At 38.3% G+C, this 21,588-nt stretch overlaps 1 long non-coding RNA gene across 1 annotated transcript; it reads left to right on the top strand.

Annotated features, from left to right (window-relative positions):
- The first annotated feature begins 1,745 nt into the window (after positions 1 to 1,745).
- On the top strand, positions 1,746 to 21,279 carry LOC145688279 (uncharacterized). Its single transcript, XR_014131866.1, has 2 exons — positions 1,746 to 2,517; positions 20,111 to 21,279. It is a non-coding gene; the product is annotated as an uncharacterized LOC145688279 (long non-coding RNA).
- The last annotated feature ends 309 nt before the right edge of the window (positions 21,280 to 21,588 follow it).

A 21,588-nucleotide genomic window follows, 5' to 3' on the forward strand; every position in this document is an offset into this window, starting at 1 on the left:
TTGGCTGAAACTATTTAGCAGTGATTTCCCGCCATCTTGCAAAAATTGAAAGAAAGCTGGAAGAAGTAAGCGAGCAGCAGAGAACTGTTATAGAAAATTTTGCTTCCAAACCAGAGTTTACTAGATCTTTCCCTGAAGACATACAATTACTTTGTTAAACTGTGGAAGACCTTAACAGTCTAGAGGAGTGATTAATTTCTTCACCAGACAATGAGCAGTTTTTTTTTATGCTCGTGCCTCTGGCGTGGAAGACCCGGATTCTATTCCAGTTTGCAGCCCATATGCTTTGTTTCCCACCTTAAGCAAAATTTCAACTTTTTGGTAAAGAGTTTATAATGTTTTATAAACTGTTTTATTTAATTTTCTTTAATAAGGTAAATACAAATGTCCGTATTTTACTATGCCCTTCCACCTATTACTTTCCTACACAGGAAATATGAAGAAAATAAAAATTCTGTAGAACTACTTTTTCTTATTTTTTAATAATCATACTTGAGTGGTAATGTTGTTTCGTCTAGATATTGGACTGAAAATTTTCAGAATACCTTAAAATTGGCACCAACTTTACAATTTGCAGTATTGTTCATGAAATACCTAGGTTACAAATGATATAGCATGTCTTCCATTGTGTCAGTACATTCTTCCACATTCCTATTCTACCAATTTCCTCTCCATTTACTGAATACAATGCAACAATGCTCGTATCAAGTCCAAAGATTCTCATGACCAATCCCCTGCCACGTGACTCTCTGGTGAACAACAATAAGGGAGAATGGCGGTCACCTAAGCAAAAATCGTTAAGCATTAATGGTTTCCGCGATAAATTAATCCTATAATCCTATAATTAAATTAATCCTAGTTTATTGTAACCAATTTCAAAATACATCTTTTAGTTTATTTCCAAGCTAAAGACGAAAATATGAACATACTCAATTGACCGTTATTTCCCACATGGTTGGGTAATGGCAGTCGGGGATTTCCCCATGCTTTACATATGAAAAAAAATAAAAACATCATCATTAAGATTTGAAATTTGTTCATTAACTTTAGAATAGTTGGATATCTACAGGGACAAATGATAAACCGCAGTTTCGTGTAAAGAAGATTTAAAAAAACTACTTATTCATTGAAGTTACATATATTATTCGTCAACACTTAATATATTTAAAATATAAATCTATTGGTATTGGCAAAAAATCATCAAATAAATATATACGTCTGGATCCAGTGTCAGTTCCTTGTTCAACTTCATCATCTCTGGCCTCTGAGTTAGATTACACTTGAAGAGCTTTGTTTGGGGGTGGAGTGTCAAGACTTCTTTGTTATCGTTTATTTTAATGTCAGGAAACCCCGGTCATCGACTGCCATTACCCCATCCGTTTGACCGGGGCAACCCAAAACGTATGTTTTGAGTAAAACACAGTCAACACCAACATACAAACAAATGAATGCATTGATTTATAGATTGCTTTAGAACTTTAGAAGCATAGTGTCTACCTAAGAAGTCACTTAATAAAAATATCAAATGGAATAGTATTTACAGCGTCGAATATTTTGCCTAATATTACATCAAACACAGCGAAAACAACAACACGCCTTCACTTAATACCTATCACTTCTACAATGGCGTCGCTCTCAAAATTACTTTATCTTACAGCTGCCAGTAAGGCGCCATCATCTGCTTCTATTTACAACACGTTTTTCACGCTATATCGAACTGACCGGGGCTACCCCTCTCTCCCCTATATCGTTGCGTTCACCAACATTCTCATTCCACCAATTCTATCATCATCCACTTAGCTCATTGGTTGAGCGCGCGCATTTCTTGAGAGAGGTCCTAGTTTTGATATTCGTTCACACCAGTATCCACCAACGGCGCCGATTTCTTTGTAACTTTGGGGGGCTCATTCATAAAAAATAGATATAACAATACATATAACAACAAAAATACATATATCAATAAAAATACATATTCATAAAAATACATGGGGGCCCACAAGAGCTTTGGGGGGCTCGGGCCCCCCGGTACCCCAGGATCGGCGCCCTTCTTACCCACATCAATATTTATTTCATTTTACAGGATTCCCCCGTGCCCTTCTAAATACTTAAGCTAAGATCAGCGTTGCTGATGCCTATGAAGCGCTATTTTCCAGTACGAAGTTCCGTGTTCGATTCAACCACCTGCGTTCACCTTAAACCTTTCGATACATTTGAAACTTTTTTAGTAAGATTTACTTTAACTAGAATAGTGACTGGAACCGGTTCTTGTATGTTCAATCCCTTGTTAAAACTGTTTGTGGCTTTGGTGCGATGTCTGTTGTGAGGTGTGCTGGTTGTAATTTACATTTTTCTCCATTAGGTGTCTCTGTCTATCATGTACAGTCATTTGGTACTTGGCTACTGTGATGTCAGCTGTTTCTGCTTGTAGGCGGTGTGTGTCAGTGTGTTAGGCTTATGCGCTGGTTGTCAAATACGTGAAAGCGCTTACTTCAATTTCTGTTTTATGGCGACTGTAGGGTTAGTAAATGATATTAAAATACCGTTTAATGAATTTGATGCTAAGAGTTTGAATTGCTGTTTTTTTTTTTTTTTTGTTTTTAAAAATAAGTTTGTATTACATTCGAACATTAATTGTTATTGATTTGCGCCATTGTGTAGTAAATTTGAATAAGAGAAAACCTGAGATGAATGTGGTCTTAGGCTGAAGTTCCTTCCAATATGGTAAGAGTCGACATTTATTATTTTTTTCTTGTTCATTATAATAGAAATAGAAATTTCCACTTATCTTTTCCTAAATTGCACTATAAAATACTTCAGAGCTAGCTGATTACAGGAAACATTTCCTTTCGCTCATGTGTTGATTCTAAGTAGTAGTTTTTGCGATTATATTTCGGTCTGTTACTCAGTGGTAGAGCGTTCAGTTCTGGTGCATGGGGTCTCGGGTTCAAACTCTGCTCCCGCCAAGTGAACCTTGTGTTTGACAAATATCGTGTGCGTGGATTTCCTCTCACTTTCTTCGTTCCACCATTTCATTCATTGCTCACCATCACAGTCTACTTTAGCCTATCCCGCATAATCGTGTGACGTAAAACTCAAAAATTTAATTTCATTTTACATCTATGTGGAAAGGAACAATTTTCAGTAATGTTAACTTGAGTATTGTGCAACTGTTGGTGTTCTATTTCTTCGTGTGTGGGATTCATAATTACGAGTTTGTTATTCACGAGTGTTCTGCTTTGTCGACGACATTAGGTTCTGAAACTGATTTTGGCCAACGTTTAGTCGGGAAGTTTGGTTAGAAACCCTAGTTACAGAATCAAGTGGTTTAATAGGTGGCCAGGGAATGTTTTAATAGGTTCTATTTTAATTAGTTTTTTTGAAGGCTCGCGGACGGTAGCCCCATGTAGTTTCAAAAGTATTTGCTCATTTTATTAATGTTCTTTTTTAAAATTTTAGTTGAGAATTAAATATTGTATTTGTAGATTATGGATAGTTTGGAATATTTGGTTGGTTTAAAGCCCCTGTCAGCAGTGGGGCTATATGAGATGGGACTTACTGATTGACGTGGAATCCGAACCCACGAGCTCCCGCCGCGAATCGAACCCAGGTCTTCCACGCCAAAGGTGCGTACGCTAACTGCTTAGCCACGAAGGAACTCTGTTTGCAATATGGGGGCCGCGGTGGCTCAGTGGTAGAGCGTTCACCTCTGGTGCTTGGGGTTCCGGGTTCGATCCCAGCCCCCGCCAAGTGAACTTTGTGGTGGACAAACACCGTGTGCGTGGGTTTTCTCGGGGTTCTCCCGTTTCCTCCCACTTTCTTCATTCCACCATTTTATTCATTTCTCACAATCACCGTCTCCTTTAGCCTAACCGGCATAACCGTGGGACGTAAAACTCAGATTTCATTTCATTTTCGGTTTGCAATATGGATATAGTATACATGAAGCTGCATCAGTTCCCGAAGGAGCAAGACGCTCAGGGTGCGAAATCCCGGGGGCGGGGGGGATTTCCCCCCACCAAAAATTTTATACTTGCGTTTCCCCCACCAAAACATGTAAGGGAGGACACCTTAATATGAAAATATAAGTAGGTCTATAATGAAAATTTTCAAACAAACAATAAATTTGAATGCATGCCTGTTTTTCCCAAACGTAGTTTAGTTGTAAAGGTATAAGGTGTTTAACTTTGTCGGCTGTTTCGTTGTGACGAGATGGAGATCTTTATTCTCTAGCGTAGGCCTACCAGTTGCGTGCAAAATTGGTAAAATTTCTTAAACAGTTGACGAATCTACAAACATGTTTGCGGATAAGCACTTGCTTTTATATGTACCGTATGTGGACGAAGAAAATAACCATTGTTGTTGTTTTTATAAATTAGTGCCTGTAGAAGATGCCGATGCAAAATTCCTTGAAGAGAAAATTATTCAACCGTTTTCCGAAGATGGCATATTTTTAATCTTAAAGAAAAGCTTGTTGGATTGGGTTCGGACGGGGATGTAATGTTTACTGGGAGAAACAAGGTGTTGCTGCCCAAATTAGAAGAAATGTCGACCAGTGCCTAATTAGCGTACACTACATGGCACATCGAATGGATCTTGTATCTGAAAGAGTTTTTGATGTTGTGAATGCTGTTCACAACTTTGAATATTAGTTAGGCGAACTTCATACAGCTGCAAAACTTAAAAGTATCGCGACAGTCACAGATGCCGCAGGACTGCTAAAAATCAAGAGATTGTTTCACATACGTTAGATTTCAAATGAGGAGCATGTATTATTTGCAGTCTTTACATATTTTTCTTATATAATGCAATTCCCACTTTTGGAATATGAAAATACTGACCATTTCAACAGAGACAGTTTTAAACTGAGTGGTATTTACCCCCCCCCCAAAAAAAAAATCTGTTGCAGAAAAAGAACATTCTATTGCTCGGTTTTCTTCTGGATATTGCATGCATTCTGTCTAATATTAGTAAAACGATGCAAAAGGAACCAGTTTCGTACAATGAAATAGAGCAAGAATTGAATCTTTAATCCAAGCTCTGAGAGAAATGCGTATGAAAGATGATGTCTACCAAAGTCTTTGTATTAGTGCACTGCAGACAAGGTCTGATACAGGGAGTGATGATAGTGAGTTTGATCAAATAAGGGGGCAGGTAATCCAGGGTTTTGTAGAAGTGGAAAGAAAGTTTCCTTCTAATGATGTCCTAAAGTGCTTTTCAGTGTTTGAACATAAAGATCGTAATAACATGAGTGGTTTATACGGTAACGTAGATGTATATATAGAAGCTTAATTGTTTGGATTAAATCCTGATACTACAGTGTTAGAATGGCTTGGTTTGATTTAGTTTAACATCCCACAGTTATGCCTGCTAGGATAAAGGAGACTTGGACCTACTGATTATAATGGAATCCTACCACTTGGGTCGTTCAACTGTACACCACCGGGAATCGAACCAGGGTCCACGTTAACCGAAGTCTAGCGTGCTAGCCACTAGACCAAACGGGGGTTCTACAGTGTCAGAATGGAGAGAGTACAAGTCAAGTTCTAAGTCGGTAAATGCTTTTCAAGTTCTTAAAGACTTAACGCGGAAAGTTCGTTCTGTGACATTATCAACTGCTGCCTGTGAACGTGGATTCAGTGTTGTTCACACTAAAAGTTTCGAAAGAAACCGTATGTTGGCGAATACCTTTCAATCTTTATTAACAATTAAACTCAGTGGATTTCCTTTAAAATTATGGGATGCTGTTACGGCAGCTCATACGTGGGCTTCTTCTGGCCGCCACATGTTCAACTCTCGTTACACACGGAAAAAAAGTGAAGTTTAATCTTAAATGTTTTCTCTAAGGTAAGATACGTTATTGCAAACTATATTTTAGGTCTATATATACAGTAACACAATCATTTATTACTCGTATTATTGTGGCTTTCTCCGCTGGTCTACTGGCTAGCATTCGCCCACCATCTTCGGTGCACGGGGTCCCGGGTTCTATTCCCGGTGGAAGTGCCTTTGAACGATTACCGTGGTTCGGATTCCACCTTAAACTGTAATCCCACATCTCATAGCTTCGCTGCTGAAAAGGGGCACTAATTTTAAATAGGCAAATCAATCGTATTGTTGTATTTATGCTTTCATTTTCTAAGGTTTAACGTCCTACGAATATTCAGTAAAACTAAGGAAGACTGTCATGATGAGATAGATAATAATGGTGGATTAAGATAGTGGAAGGAGGCGGGAGGACCCCGAGAAAACCCACACACAATTGTTTGTATACCACAAACAGAATTTGGCGCGAGCTAGGATCCAGCCAGGGAATCCACGCACCTGAGGTGAGCGCTCAACCACTGAGGCAGCACCGCTTTTTGTTGTCTATCAAGTATTTGTATTGAAATCATATCTGTTATTTATAATAATATATTCTTGCTAATAATACAATATAAATACATAGTATTATTTAGACTTACATAAGTGACCGGATATCTGAGCGACCAAACTGAAATACTAAATACTTAGCGAAGAAACGGGAATTTCATAAATAATAAAAACTATGCTCTGACTCTAGGCCTACTGCACATGGGGATCTATGGCTGGCCAGGTGAAGCGCTTCAAGTTAGTAGTTCTAATGCTTGGTTAGGACATCGGTTCTCAGGGACTATTATTTCTGACTTATAGATCTCTACCACATTTTCGTGAATGCAGTCTTCAATATGATGTGTAAACACAAGGGTACTGTGCTCCCACGGGACTCTAACCCTGGACCATACGCACCGAAGTGTATATTAAATGCAGTAGGCCTAGATATATCATCAATTTTGGTTAAATGAATAAATAACAAAGTATTTTTAAATAATAATGTCGACTAGTTTGAACATTATTATTATTATTAGTAATAATAATAATAACCATCATCATCATCCATTAAAATTTCAACTTTTTGGAGGCTCCACGAAGCATTAGTGTGGATTGCTTAACTTCTTCCCCCCCTCCATTTTCAAATGATTTCGCACCCTGCGCGGGACGCTCATACTTTTAGGGATTATTCATTGAGTATGTACGAACTTACAAAGGGGGTAACAAAGCGACTTTTATTTACTTATCGACTGATACGAAAATAAAAAAAGAACGTACCTGTACTTTATATCTGCATGTGTAGTGCCCTTGTACTTTATGACTATGTGTGTGGGGGGAGGGGGATTTAACGCATATCGCATGTCTTGTGCACATGGATACTTTTTACTATTGAAGTACGTAGAAAATTTATGGTATTTCATGTAGAAGTGGTAATAGAACACAGAAGAAACTCAGATCAGGGGGTTCTCATGTATATTATTACCATTACGGTTGTTTAACAACTGATTCAACTGAACCGGTTCCTGTTGAACTTTAGAACACATTTGCCGAAGATGTTTTTATTCCTCGAAGTAGTTGGTATGGGAGTGAGTTCCTCGTAACAGGTACTAATTCTTAGACTGCTCTAATAGGCCTACATTGAATCGTTCTTTTGAAACGATTCCTAGACTGCTCCGGGAACCGGGTCAGATGAATAAAGTTCATTCGACGAACCTTCTGATCCTGATGTAAACATTGGAGAATTGTATTACTCCGCCAATCATCGGATGATTGGCTATCGGTCAGCGCTTCTTTCGAGAAGCACGTGCTTATATCCTGTCGATGTTTTACTTATTCCCCGCATGTGGCCATATTGTTAACTGTGATTCGCGCTAAAGTTGGGTCAAAACCACTTTCAATGCATGCGTAAAAATGTTTTATTTTTATTCCCATGCATACGAATTAGTACCGGTAGAAGTTTGTCTCGTAGTTTCAATGGTTTTGTTAAAAGCGTCATTTGCAATAACGGACACTTCAAATATGAGCGAAAACTAAAAGTATTAGAAAATGAAATGAAATCTGAGAGTTTTACGTCCCACGGTTATGCCGGTTAGGCTAAAGGAGACGGTGATGATGAGTAATGAATGAAATGGTGGAATGAAGGAAGTGGGAGGAAACGGGATAACCCCGAGAAAACCCACGCGCACGGTGTTTGTCCACCACAAAGTTCACTTGGCGGGGGCTAAATGTATTAGAATTTGCTTTCTTCTTATATCAGCGATTTTACGATTAAGCGGTTACTATACTCGCCTCTAGCATGGGAGATCAGGGTTTGGTCCCCTGTTGCAGTCTATGTGGTTCGTGTCCTACGTTGAGCAAAATTTCTACTTTCTGGTACGAGTTAAGATTTCTTCATTTCCTTTAATAGAAATAAAAATATTATTTATACATACTCGAAGGCATAGTGCCTACGTACAGATAGGGTAGAAATGTCATCTTTCTAGCTTCAATGATTTCGTTATAATAGTGGAAAAACAGTATTTTCAATTACTCTCATTTCAAGTATGAAGAAAAAAGTGAAAGTATTATTTACTTTCTAACTGCATCATTGTTCACTCATTGAAGCAGGAATGTATGTTACCTAAGCCATAGGCACCGACACGAAGAAAACATGGGGGGGGACTTGACTGTAATCAGGAAGAAGGGATGTAGGGTTAGTTGGTTAAAAAAAAGTCAGTAGTGGATTTAGACATGTTGCAGCCTAATAACCCCCCCGTTCTGGTTGACAGTTTTAATTTGTTTTTTCCCTATTTTTTCCGCGTTTCTATGCGCCGATAATTAACTACTGATGCTAACAGCTTGACACAATGCAGTTGCAGCCCTCTCCGTTGGTCTAGTGGTTGGTGCATAGTCCCGGGTTCGATTCCCGGTAGGAGAGCGTAGAACAATAGTGGGTCGGATTCTATCTTAAAATGTAGCTTTACGTTTCATATGGCATCACTGCTCAAAAGATATGCTAAATGATAATCAACTCAACAATATAGTTGCAATAATTCAGAAATGACACTGGATAAGAATTCACTAGTATAACTAGTAAACTGTTTAGCCTCTTACCGCTCAATAGGGTTAGTTAATTTCTCTGAATACAATAAAACCTCTCAATAACGGATATCGGTGGGGCATGACTATTTGTCCGTAAAAGGCAGTGTTTTCTCCCATAACAGCACACACATTTTTACTAGGAGGCAGGGGTAAAAGTGAGGGGGAACGCGGGGAAACGCTGTACTTCTACCTCGAAAAAATATGTATGGCGTACCCCAGTTCCAAAAAAAAAAAAAAAATCGGGCAAAGATAGGCAGGGGGAACGGCATGACACCATTCCGCTAACTACCGTCCCCCTACATTTTCAGATCCACTTTTACCCCTGCTGGGAGTGACATAGTTTGGTCGCATTATAGAGATATCCGTTAAGAGAGGTTTCAGTGTATATTTCCAACATTTGATACAATAAGACTTACTTCGCCTATATTCGCGTGTGCAATAGATGTAAGATTAAGATATTGCTACCAAATTTTAAATTTCTCACTAAATTGTGATATTATGCTAATGTAAACTTACTTGTATTTAGTTGACTTTTTCCATCTTGATTCAGGTTCGCAGGTAGTAAACGAAGAGTTTGCATGCGGATTTCGGTGCGCATTATAAATTCGTCTCCAATAATATCAAAATAAAGTCTTGCAAAAAGTTCTTGATGACAATTTAAAATTACTAACGCGTTGAGCTGTTTTTGTTCCATGTTAGATGCAGGGATGAAATCAGGGGGTAGCTCGGGGGGAATGTCCCCCCCGAAGAAAATTAATCCCCCCCGGAGAAACTCCCAAAATTTCAGTCACAAAATGTAGAAATTACTTCACCCAATTATTTCCTTTTCTTTCCGTGCACGTGCACACGAAATCCAATCTCTCAATGTTCATATAAATGACACAGACCCATTCTATATAAATATTAAACATGTAACATCTAAGATAGAATACCAAATAGTCAATAAACCCTGTATTTCTTAATGCTATGACCGAGTTTGGCAGAACATGAAATTGTCAACTGTTGAAGAAAGGTTTGTATTTTAGTAGGTACTATACTCTCGCCCTATATTATATATTAGTGCTGTAGGTAGCACTAGCACAGATTGAGATAGGAAAGGAAAGAGAGGTAAGATCTTTCGATCATTCCATATGATCTCTGATGTCAGCCGACTTCAGTTCATGAAAATGTACAGTTCTTGTATTATTTGAAATAGAGCGCCTAAATCCCATTTCTCGCATTGGAAGTAACAGAGGTAAAAGTGTTTTAGGATTGTTTAAGTAAGCATAGATACCTTTCTTTAACAAAAAATAAGTCAGTTAAAGGGTGAGATTCAGGGGGATCAGGGAGGAACAGTTATCCCTCCTGCCGTTGATTATACTGGCATCTCTACCACAAAACATAACAAATGGTGCCGAATAACACAAACTTTTGTGGCGAGGGTCGTGAACGTTCACTATTGGTTCAAGACTTGCGTTCATCTTTACTATCCCTTGAATTACTGTACGAAGTTTGGTGCTGTTAAATATAACGGCTATAAGTACCACAGAACAGAGATGGAGCGGATCAGTAGTCGTGGTTCGCAGGATGTGAGGCACTGCGACCTACCACCCACCTTTGACCCATTCTGGTTCACCGACCGACCATGATCCGCCGACCCAGTCTGCTCATTGTATAGTAAACAGCATCTTCAGTGCGTTTTTTTTTTTTTTTAAGGAGCTAACTACTAGAAAAAATATATTTTTGAATAACTTGTAATATATGAAATGTCATATATAAATTGAATGTAACTGTGTGCATAGTCATCAGGGCCAAATTGCAAAGCTAAATGAAATTACTTTTGGTATAGAGCCTATAGTTAGACCTTAATACAACTATTATGTTATATTGCTTTTCTTTATTTTCAATTTTTTCGAAAAGTTTAGTATGTCACGAGCCGTTCAACTTACGTACCTTAAATTGAATATATTAATTCTTTATTAAAAATAAACAGAACATGTCCTAGCAATTTTTAAAATTCTATTTTATGGGAGGGGAATTTTCTATATAGAAAATTGGTAGTGGTTTGATTTGAAAAAGAAAAGTTCGAAAACGATCGACATTAGTAGAGAAACAATTATTAATTGAGAAACAAACTACATTGCTTCGCATTTTATATCGACTGCTTTCTATTATAATAATTGGTGAAACTTGTGTTTATTATATGGAGCGTGAAATATACAAAACTTGTACTGTATTCTTCATTACATGGAAATTTTAAGTTCATACGGTATGCTAAATTTTACGGAAAATTTTACACTTTTTTCCCTTTACGTAAGTCTATTTTACCTTGATTTGAGACTTCCAAATTTCATTTTATTAAAAAAAAAAAAGAAAGAAAATGGAATTCAACAATGAAATAATTATTGAAATTCATCGTAATATGGCCCATAACAAACACTTTACCATTTAATATCGTAAAGGTCAGATCCACCGTTATTGTAACAGAGCGGTGCTTGAATGATTGAGCGGTAGAAACTCAAACTCCAATTAGCGACAGTTTCACAGCTTTGTTTTATTACAAGTGTAAACTCTCTAGTCAGTGGAGAGGGAGGCGTGCATCGTGGGCCAGAGTTGACAACGATGGATTTTGATGTTTCACAGTCCTTCATGGCGGATCAGTGGGTCAGGTTTTCATTCACCCACGCCATCTCTGCCGCTGAACATAAAACGAATGCTGCCAATTTACAGGAACTTTTGTGGCTAGGCTCTTGCACGTTCACTAGCGGGTCAGAACTGATGCGATCATCATCCTTACCATTCCTTCAATTACTATACAATGTTTGGTACTGTGAACTATAGTCGTATTGATACTTCACAACATAAATCAAACAGTGCCAATTAAAAAAAAAAAAAAAAAAATTGTCGCCAGGCTCTTGCACGTTCAACAGCGGATCAGAACTTATGCGATCATCATCTTTATCATCCCCTTAATTACTCTATGAAGTTGTTGCTTTTACTACTATCGCTACTGTTACTATTGCTTTTGCTACTATGGAACTTCACCCAAATTTGAAAGATGTAATTCAATAGAAGGCTTAATCCTAATAATGGTAATAATGGGGTTTTTGTTTATCATGTGTCAGTGGCTCAGTGGTAGAGCGTTCATCTCTGTTGCATGGGGTCCCGGGTTCAAACCCTGCTCCCGCCAAGTGAACTTTGTGGTGGACAACCACCGTGATCGTGGGGTTTCTCGGAGTTCTCCCGTCTCCTCCTCCTTCATTCCACCACTTCATTCATTTCTCATCACCGTCTCTTTTAGCCTACCCGGCATTAACCGTGGACGCAAAACTCAAAGATTTCATTTCATAGTATCGACACCATGGAATGGTTAAGAAATATTAATATAAAATGCAGAACTTAATATTTTTTAATTGATAGGTTATTAGTAGGTTTTTTTTTTTTTTTTTTTTTTTTTTTGCATGGCCTTCATGGTTTGGATGGATTAGGTCTCGGTGTCCTGCTGCGTAGAACATGAAAATAAAAACAAAACTTTTACTCACTTAAATTTATAGGAATCTCCCTTTTGATATAACTGCAGGCTGGGTCTAGCATTATACATGAAATATTTTCACGTTTCCATTATCCTTAGTAATGCTCTGACAGTAAAGATAAAATATAATTGAAACAGTTTCTTATATACAATTCGTAGATAAATATGACACAAAATATGTTATTTCTTAATAGCAACATTGGTCAAATTAAAAATTATGTTTGAACAAAATTTTCTAATTTAGTTTCATTTGTTTATCGTTATTAATTTTTAGTGGATAAAATTAGTTTTTGTAAATTAGTTTTTTCAGCATTATTTGATCTTTTTCTTAACGTTTAAAATCATCATCAAAGATTTATTGTGTGCCTTTACATAGTCAATGGTGCTTCATATTATGCTCCTAGTTCTACTTTTAACTTTTTGTGGCCGTGATTGTTACGTCTTACAAGGGAGGGTCACGCAGTGGCTCCACTGAGATCCGAACGAGACAATTGTGTTTGCATTTGCTATGTTATAATTAGTCGAATCCTAAAGTTATACGTGCCACCAGGCGGAATCTCGTGAGTTACAACACATTTTCTAATGTAAAAGCTTCAAACCTGGTAGAATAGTTTGAACCGAGTCATTTGTTCGGAAACGGTTGAGTAAGTAGAACATTCGGCCAACACGCATCGCGTCATTTTCAAGGACATACTTTTTCGGATAAAAATGTTCGCCCCAGGGTCCCAAATAGTGTTTAATCAAAATTTTCAAATGACAATGGGGGATGAATAGCACATCGTTTGAAAGCTGTTGTAAAATGAAAGAAGATGGAGCAAGTCTCGACTTTATACGACAATCCTGTCCAAAATTGCAGCGGGTCAAAATGTAAATAAAAGCTTAATAAAAATCTATGGCCACCTTGAATCCAAAATGGTCGCTTAAAATCGGTCATTCATAACAGTACAAACCTAAATCTCTATTTTCTCTATTATGTATTTAGAAACAATAGGAAGACTAAAGAGCCATGGAATTTCGATTCACTTCAAATATTATTTCATTCGGTACGAACACACACATGTTTTGTTACTAATACACGTTCGTTACGGTTCTCTCGACATCATTTACGTGAATATAACGAATATGCGATGAACACACAACTCTGACTTGCTACTCATACTGCTAAACAAAAGTTGAATACCTTCGGGTATTTTTTTTTCTAATTTTGTCATATATAGTTCATACGTAAAGGACTTGCTGCACCAGTCAGGTTGGTGGCTCTGTTGTAACGTATTCGTGATCGCTACATTTGTATAACATTCTTTGGATTGATCGCAATATTTCAATACCAAATATACAAAATAAATAAATAAACAATCATTTACAAGATTGGTGCACGTATAAGCCATTTTAGTACATCGAGCTGCGTCAAACTTCGTCGGTTTGGTCACTGTATTCCAAGAAATAGCATATTTATATACAAACTCATTTTTCACACTGGCAGCTATATTGGATCACAGATATTTTGTGGATATCTACTATTAACCATAAACGTAAATACCACATTTCGCTTCTGCAACACCAGTGGTTTGAACTGGACATACGTTCAATACATAGTGCGGCATTTTGAATTCAAGGTGTCGCGTTTTTGAACATTTCGCATATTTTCGTCACCTATTAGTGCCAAGTTTGGTTTTCCTAGCTTCAGTAGTTTGGTATGCCTATCCTTTCGATATAGGTTTTTAGCAGCCATCTTGGATTCAAGGTGGCCATAGATTTTCAATTAAACTTTTGTTTATATTTTGACCCACTGCAGTTTTGAACAGGGTTGTCGTAGAAAGTCGAGACTTGCTCCGTCTTATTTCATCTAATAACAGCTTTCAAATGATGTGCCACTTAATCCTCCTTGCCATTTTGAAATTTTTAGTTGGACCCCACCTGAGACCATGTGGGGCCCTGGTACAATACGTTTTAACCTAAACCGTTGTACTTTGTAAATAATGCCACATTTTATTTGCCATTTTGCACAGGGTTGTTGTAGAGAGTCGAGATTGCTCCATTTTCTTTCATTTTACAACAGCTTTCAAACGATGTGCCCCTTGCCACTTGAAAAAAATTGAGTTGGACCCCGTCTGGGACCCTGGGGCAAACTTTTTTGTCCGAAAAAGTGTCCGTGAAAATGATGGGATGATGGAAAATGTTGGCCGAATTTTCCAGTTACTTAACCCTTTCCAAACAAATGACTCGGTTCAAACTATTGTCAGGTAAATTTTTTTGTAGTTTTTACATTACAAAATACACGGGGTAGACAAAAAATCTAAAAATACTTCATACAGAACAGTAAGTTAGGCCCTCCACTGCACAACACATGTTGCGGTTGCCGACCGTTTTTTGTTTTCAGTGTATCTTGTGGACCTTCCTCTTCCGTCAGCAGTAACCAGTTCACCTGTGAGTGTCGTGGTGTGAAAGTGGTGCGGTAAAATGGGCGACCTGACAGACTTCCAAAGAGGCATGATCGTTGGTGTCCGTCTGGTTGGAGCTTCAGTGGCAACAATGACGAACATTGTGGGGGTATCTAAAGGCACTGTGTCCAATGTCACAAGGGCATACACAATTTATGGGAAAACGACGTCCGCAAAGCACAACAGTGGTCGAAAGACAATCCTGTCACATAGGGACAGGAGGGCATTAAAACGGATTGTAGCAGCTAAAAATAAGACTACTGCAACAAAAATTACGTCTGAACTCAATTCCGGCCTACAAAACCCGGTTTCATCGAAAACAGTACGACGGGAACTTCATAAAATGAAAATTCATGGCAGGGCCGCTATCGCCAAACCCCTGGTCACAGCAGTAAATGCGAAGAGGCGTATTCACTGGTGCAAGGACCACAAGGCGTAGACTTATGAGCAGTGAGAACGCGTAATATTGTCTGATGAATGGACCTTCAACTTGTTTCCAACAACCGATCGTGTTTACGTATGGAGAACACCGTCGCAGGCCTATGATACAGACTGTCTGCTCCCTACTGTAAAGCATGGGTTAGTTCTGTTATAGTATGGGCAGCGATATCGTGGTTTTCTGCAGGTTCCATCATAGCCCCGCATGGAATGATTAATGCTAAGGCGAATGAGGCCATTTTAGGGGACTAAGTTCTATCCATGGCCCAAGTATTGATCCCTGATGGTGATGGCATCTACCAAGATGATTTGGCTCCCTCTCACGCTGCAAAAATGGTGAAATCATGGTTTGAGGAGCATGACTAGTAGCTATCACACCTCCCCTGGGTCCCACAATCACCAGATCTGAACATCATTGAGCCATTGTGGTCTGAGTTAGAAAGGCGTGTTCGGTATCATTACCCTCCACCAGCATCCCTTAAGGAACTGGAGCATGTTTTGAAGGAACAATGGTACAAAATTCCACACACCACGATTCAGGAGCTGTATACGTCCATTCCACGTCGATCCAAGCTGTTTTGAACACAAAAGGAGGCCCCACACCATACTAGGTATGATTTACACACTTTTGCAAACGTTTCAGATATTTTGTCCAACAGCTGTATGTTGTAATGTTCCTCCCCAGGGACGGCATTAAGGGTGAGCGACCGCCCACACGATGGATGGATGGCCTTGCCCATCCCAACAGAAGTAGAGTAATGAAGGTGACATCCTGTACTTCAAAAACAATAGGTATTATTTTGAATTGTAATATAATAGGTTCTAGGACTCTGTTTAACTCTGCAATGAACAATGATTTTAATGCAGATACTTGTAGTAATATAATGATACCAAAGTCGAAATTACGCAGGCTTTAAATTCCAGCACCTCGTGAACTACGAAGCCATTTAAACCGATTTCGTAGGGTTGAAAAAAACGCAAAACTAATCACTCGTAATTGCCGCAAACACATGACACAAAAGGGAAACTTTTGTTAGTTAATATCTCTACTTGAATTCCAGTTATTTGTATACGTGATTTTTATTCTTTTATGCATTATTAGTATTGTTGTTATTGTAAATTTCCTTTTAGGAAAGAAAACTAAGATTTTTCCCCGACTCCTCCTCAAACATACTGATAGGAGGAATAAGTGTTTATTATTCCTTGAATTCCATTATTTGACATCACAATCCATGTAAACCTTCCTTTCTAATTCCAGTTTTTACTCCAGGAGAAAATAACACGAAAAAAAATAAAACTTACATGGTGTATCTAGTTGTAAAAGGGGAATTTCCCCATCATTCCCAGATAATTCGCAAATTGCTGTGGACCAATAAAGTTAGTGGGGCTAGAATTGCTAATACTGTTTCCGCTCGCATGGTGTAAACATGATTGCTAGCTTGTTCTATTGGACATGAGTATAGGTGACTTGCTTTTATTCGAGCTCATTTAATTACACATTTCCGGATTTTGTTTCCCCATTAGCAGTACAAGCTGCTCGCGTTAATCCAAACCCACCGTTACCCGAACCCTGCGCTTGTCCGAATGGCATTTTGCCGGTAGGGTTGATATTTTTAAATTTTTTGCTCAAACAGAAACAGTTGTGAATTATTGGAGTAGATCAGGTCACTTTTCTTGAATACAAGACTAAGTGCACGCGTGGGGCGTGCGTGGACATATGGGATTTTTTCTCCAGCATTTCCTCCGCGAGTGCTCCTTTAGACTGAAGCTGAGATCCACACTGTCTCCGTCTTTTTCTCAGGCCACTGGTGTCCCGCAAGGGAGTGTGCTCAGTGTAACTTTATTTGCTGTGGCTGTTAACAGTGTCATGGCCGAACTTTCACCTTTTGTGCATGGGTTGCTGTATGTGGACGCTTCACCATCTACTGTCGGTCACACGACCTTCGCACCATAGTTCGCCAGCTACAACTGACGCTTAACCGCCTTCTCCATTGGCCTTCCCACACAGGCTTTCAGTTCTCCCCACTGAAGACGAAATGTGTACACTTCTGTCGTCTGAAGAACTGTGCTTTTAATCCGGATCTTTGTTTGGGCCCTATTCGTCTGTCTTATGTGGAGAGTGTTCGTTTTCTGGGCCTTGAGTTTGATCGCCGCCTTGCTTGGACTGTCCATATTCGCCAGCTGAAGTATAGTTGTCTCCGTGCGATGAATTTGCTGCGCCTGGTTTCCCATACCACTTGGGGTGCTGACCGTGTTGTGCTGCTTCGACTGTATCGGAGCCTCATTCGCTCTAAGATGGACTATGGTTGTGTGGCGTATGGCTCTGCCCGTTTGTCTGTCCTTCGTCACCTGGACACTGTTGACCTTCTGGGCCTTCGCATTGCGATTGGTGCTTATCGCACAAGTACGATCCTCAGCTTATACGTCGAAGCCAACGAGTCATATTTGGATCATCGTCGCCAGTTGTTGCAGCTGAGATACTTGCTTCACCTGAGAGCTTCTATTGACCACCCGTCTAAATTCACCCTGGATGCTGGTGCTTGTCTTCAACGCTATCAAGCCCGACCCACTTGCACCCGGCCTTTTGGCATTCGTGCCCTTGAGCCTTTAGCTGACCTTGATGTCGATCTCCCTGCGCTTTCTCCGCTGGGTTTCCTGCCTATTCCACCTTGGCAGCTTTTGAAGCCTGTGGTCAATTTGATCCTTGATCATCTCGCCTGGAAGAGCGGACTTTGGCCCGCCTTCGGATTGGACATAGTCATCTCACTCATGCACATCTTCTGCGACGTACGCCTCTGCCTGTGTGTCGTCATTGTGGTCAGCCCCTGAGTATTCGTCACCTATTAGTGGAATGTGTGCCTCTTGCTGCTGCCATAATTTTGTTTGGACTGCCGGCTGACCTCGCTACTGTTCTCGTCGATGATGAAGCCACTGTGTTGAAGATGCTCCAGTTTTTGCAGCATTTGCATGTTTTGACGGCACTTTGACTTTCTTCTGTGTTCCAGTACTTGCGACCTACGATCTGTGTGCAGTATCTTTACTCTTGCCAATTATTTATTCGTCGTTTTATTCATTGTATGGTACTTTTTTCTGTCTTGTTTTTTGGTGCTAGCGAGTGATAGTTTCAATGTGTGACCTTCACGTACATTCAGTGACTAGTCTTTGTTTTTGTCGTTCGTGTGACTTTGTTTGTTCCACGACCAGTGACGGGTGCAAAAGATCTTTGTCGTCGAGACACCCTCCCCAACCCCTTTTCCATTCCATTGAATACAAGACTATTTCAAATGACTTGTGAATGCTTAACTACATATACGGTACTGTACATGTTTTAGATTAGAACTAGATCTTGATAAATATTCGTTTATAACTGGATTTGTGGCTTTTGAGCACTCCGTTTTACGCCAAACAATTTAATAATCCGAACAGCTCAAGCAAATATTCAGATTAACGCGCGCTTTCTGCTGTAGTTATCGAAGATTATTACTGGTTCACATTTTGTCTACACAGTTACCATGAAAATAATGTTACTCCTATTGACCTTCCAGTATCCCCGGTAGATGAGGGGATACGCTCGTTGCCTTGTAAGCACGGAGTCCAGATTCGATTCCCAGTGGTTCGATTCCCGGCTGGAGCTCATGTGGTTCGGATTCCACGTTAATCAGTAGGTCCACGTCTCATATAGCCTCGCTACTGAAAGGGACGCTAAACTAAAAATCAATCAATCGATCGATTCCCAGTGGGAACACAAGTGATTTGGATCCGACTCTAGATCCCGTTCTTAAAACGTTATTATCGTTCCATGGAAGGCTATGGCAAGCCATCATGGGTTCACTTTGCCCAGGGACTTTTGGGTCAAAGATCGACCTTCTGGCAGGACACTGCATCATCATATAATGACCTTCCACTAATCGGTCATCGCGTCCTTTGTATATTGCTGAGATGTCGCCACTCGATGTTGCAATACATGCACTCGCAGATATTCTCCACGATACCTAATTTTCTATATTTCGCCATCACGACAAACTCATCTTGGTATGATGTACTATTTTTATCTTTGACTAAATTCTATCATCATTACATTCTTACATTTAATATGGACAGTTAAAAATAGCTTTTTTTCATCTTTTTTTTAAAATCCACATTGAATTTTCCTAGTCTAAACTACAACTACTAAGACACTTAAGTCTTCAGTTTTATTGCATTTCAAGTAATTTCTTTATTAATATAATAATGAACTTCGTTTCAAGTGTACGCTTCATACATTAAGAATGACATGATAATGATAGTAAAATAGAAGCAAGGAATATTCCCTTTTCCATTCTTTCTTATTTCGTAACAATTAACCTATATCCTGATAGTATCATATATCATTCATGTATTTACCTTATTATGTTATTAATATTATTTTGTGCTCTTAAGAGCGTAGGTAATGTTCTACTTATTAAGAAATTATTATTATTATTAAGAACTTGCATTATTTCTTATAGTTTACATTGCCCAATATGTTGATATATAACGATTTTTCCTTGACTTTATTGTTTCATCAATCAATCATTTTCTAAGAACTTAGGCATAGAGGACCTTTGAGAACTTAGACCACACCGATCTATATTAATAAATCACGATACATTCTGCACTGTTCATTTGGTCATTTTCCTTGATGAAAACCGTATATAGTATAGTAATAAGTGAAATTCTTCTTAAGATCTAATCAACAAAATAATAGTACAGTTTAATCCACACAAAGCTAAGCAAAATATTAATTGGTGTTTTCTTCTCGTTTATCTTTTAGGTAAGTGTTGCATATGTACTTGGACTTACTAAAATATCCTACAAGAGGTTTATTAATACATCATAATTGTTGGCGTTGACCAATATAACGTCTGTTTTGTTTCTACTGCCAGTATATTAAACTACCACTACTTACATTCAACACAAATTTACTTTGATATTCCGTTAAAGATTCTGACTTTGTTGTTCTTCTAATTGGTGAGTACAAGTATTTTTTTTATTTTCTTCAATATTCGTTTCTTTGTTTCCATATACCCTAACAGCACTACTATTATTACAACTATGATTGAACTAACAATGAATGTCATAAAATCTTTGTTTACGTAACGATTTGATTTTGTCTGAAATATGAATCTTCATTAGATTCTTCTCAAATTTATCTAATGTTTGGGTATAATTTGTTAAAATGAAATTGTTGCTAGTCCTGTAGAAAATGTAGCATTTTGTTCAAGCCATTTACCAATATTATTTTCCTCGTCGATAGCGCTGTATCACCAAAGGTTACATGTGTGAAATTTTAATATGCAATACAATTTTATCGATTTTTACTAACAAGCCATTGCTTTAGTAGTAGCACATTATCACTATCTAATAACGATTCGAAACCTGAAAATTTTGATGAATACAAAAATACCAGAATCCGTATATTCAAATATAAAATTCTACTTTCTTTTCTGGAAGTAGGATGCGAGTTTTTAGTGTTTTTTTTTAAATATACAATGTTATGAAAACATAGTGACTGTTCAGTCATTTATTGTCAATGAGTGACAGAAACACAAGAATGACTTCCAGAGACAAATCTTAGTCAATATTGTAGAATTTTCATTGTGACAAATATGCAATTTTCGGTAAATCATAAGACCACCTTTTAGTTCCTGACAAGAATCCTAATTATTTTACTTCCTACATTCTCGAAGTACTATTTTCATATACAATTGGTGTTTTTAACAAATGATCGATATTATTCGTATCGAAATTAAATTTAATTAAATACACTGGTCATAATTTGTAAAATAAACCTAAATCGCTCTTATGAACAGCGATGTTCAAAATATGACCATCCAAAGATTGTAATCCGCGATCATTACTTATGTGAAGTGGACACTCAGTCATCATATTATTAATCATTTCCCACGATTATGCTATTTAGGATAAAGAAGACGGTAATGATGATAAATGAATGAAGTGGCGGAATGAAGGAAGCGGAAGGAAATGGGAGAACACCAAGGAAACCAACGCGCACGTTTTTTCACCACGAAGTTCACTTGGCGAGAGCTGGGATCGAACCATTGATCACACGAACCAGAGGAGAACGCTTTGTCCCTGAACCACCGCGGCCCTCATTTCCAATATGTTTTGTTGGCTTTCGTGCATTAGAAAGTTAGATAACAACTACTGTTGTGAATGTTGCAATTTACAAAAAGCAAACTCAAGTTTAATTTTATAGTGTGATAAAATATTTTTAACACTTATATTTTT

Source organism: Thermobia domestica, chromosome 6, assembly GCF_964235325.1.
Source record: "Thermobia domestica chromosome 6, izTheDome1.hap1.1, whole genome shotgun sequence".
In the NCBI taxonomy this organism is placed as follows: Eukaryota; Metazoa; Arthropoda; class Insecta; order Zygentoma; family Lepismatidae; genus Thermobia; species Thermobia domestica.